The following is a 2,148-nucleotide window of genomic DNA, read 5'->3' as shown; positions in this document are numbered from 1 at the left end:
CGAAGATTACTGATAATATAATTATAAATATTATAATCTATACGTACTATAATCAAGAAATGTACTATAATCATAAAAACACCTTGGACTAATTTTTCTTAGATTAGAGCGAGACGTAATGATAATCAACTTTTAAGCAGATAGAAAATTTTGTTATTATAGATATCTTCTATACCGACAGAAGAAAATGATTTTATCGATTGAATGTTAGAATGAACACTACTTTAATTTCTACGTTATCTATGATATTGTACGATCGGTAAGATAGAAAACTAATTTTTCATTTCTTTTTCTTTTCAACTGTTGGTAATGCAGTTTGAATATTTTCGAAATGAGACGTATATAACCAGACATACATTCGAAAATGATTGGTTAACAGTAACCCGGCGTAATGTATATTACCGTTAGAAATGAATACTATTCCCCCTCTTACATTCCCGACAGACTCTCAGAACTGGTTGATCGCGATACCAATGTATAAATCCAGACATACCGAAGTCAGTCGAGGGTTCTACGTGCACGGTAAAAAGAACTCTCCAGAATTAAGCATTCCGAGAAGTTGGACAGTTTTATTAATGTTGTCCTATTGTGCGTATCTCTTTCGTTGCTACTCGAGTAAATGTTAATTCTTTGGTCTTTCTAAAATCGTAAGAAGAAGAAATTTCATTGTTAAAAAACATTTATTTGATAAAGTGAATGTCTTTGTTAAAAAGTTTCTCGTATTTGGAAAAATTTAGAAGAAGAAAATAGTGAATCTCTCGACCGTCAAAATTTTTCTTCGAAGACAATTCCCATAAAACTTTGTACAAATTATAAAGAAGAAAATAGTGCGACGATTGTAATAATGATTACGAGAATTTAGAAAGAAAGAGAATTATTATTTAAAAAATTTTGTTCATAATCAAGAAAAATACCAACAAAAGTGATCGATCTATTTGTTTAAAAGGTACGTAAACAATTGAAAAATAAGTAAAAGAATAGATCATGTTATTTTCATTTAGAGAAAGTTTTTGTGATCTACTTAATGTGATATTCAATAATAATTGGAATTTGGCGATAATGTCTTCTTTTATTTGCAAAAATTTTCTGCCTTAATCTATAATTCATCTTAAAATTGATTTCATCGATAAGAAATCCATCTTTTTCATAAATTTCATTTTATGATTTATTAGAAAGAAAATTGTTATAGCCATCATAAATGCGAGCTTGTTTGGAAGATACTGACGTTCTCTTTACGTGAAATCTAGGTTCTAGAGAATCAAAATAATATGATTCATCGTTCATTAGTTATCGCTCATTGTCTAAATGTAATTTGTGAAAGTGAAGATAATTTAAAACTTATTTCCTAAATAGTCTTTATTATCTCCTTATTTTTCTCTGATCTCTTTAATCAATAGAGCAATGTCATTAGCAAACGTACATAAATGAAAAAAGAACAGAAAGAAATTAACGAAAGCAAATTAGGGAGAGAGTTAATTTAATAGAGAAATTTATTTTTTATCTGCTCGTATTAATTTCTCATAAAATATGTATATTATGTATTATATACTATGTTTATATTTCATTTTTCAGAATCTGATTTATCGAACGGAAGATTGGATTATCGGAAACTGGTTGTCGACGTAAGTAAAAGTAAAGGAAACGTATTTAGCGAAGTAAATTTTGTTAGCATAAATTATTAATATAATTTTTCAATTCTGTTTATCAAGCACATACCTTTGTAGAAAAATCATGACGAAATTAAGAAAATAAATATTCTTTTACTTTATCATTATTCACATAACTATAGTTATATTGGTCATATTGGTCAATCTTGCTTTTATTTTTATTTTTAATCGTTAAGAAATCACATCTATATAGAATATATCACATCTTATAGAATATATCTTTCACATCTCGAAGAAAAAACGAAATTCGGAAAAGTTAGAATTTTTTTCTCAGAATTTTTTCTAGAAACGATTAATGAAAATGAAATGAAGTTTCTTTTTATCAAAGATATATATAACATCGAAAATCTTAAAAGATATAAAAATAGATGTGATCGCTTAAGAAAATTAAAAAAACGTTCGAATAATCGTTGAAATTATTAAATATATTAATTCATCTTAATATTTACAAAAAATGTTTGATCAAGTTTCAAGTTCATCG

At 26.6% G+C, this 2,148-nt stretch overlaps 1 long non-coding RNA gene across 1 annotated transcript; it reads left to right on the top strand.

The window, feature by feature from the left end:
• The first annotated feature begins 500 nt into the window (after positions 1 to 500).
• Positions 501 to 1,617, top strand: LOC122637708. The gene is made up of 3 exons (XR_006329289.1): positions 501 to 647; positions 738 to 946; positions 1,573 to 1,617. It is a non-coding gene; the product is annotated as an uncharacterized LOC122637708 (long non-coding RNA).
• Positions 1,618 to 2,148: the final 531 nt, after the last annotated feature.

This window comes from Vespula pensylvanica, chromosome 2, assembly GCF_014466175.1.
Source record: "Vespula pensylvanica isolate Volc-1 chromosome 2, ASM1446617v1, whole genome shotgun sequence".
NCBI lineage: Eukaryota > Metazoa > Arthropoda > Insecta > Hymenoptera > Vespidae > Vespula > Vespula pensylvanica.
This window is presented reverse-complemented; position numbering and strand designations above follow the sequence as displayed.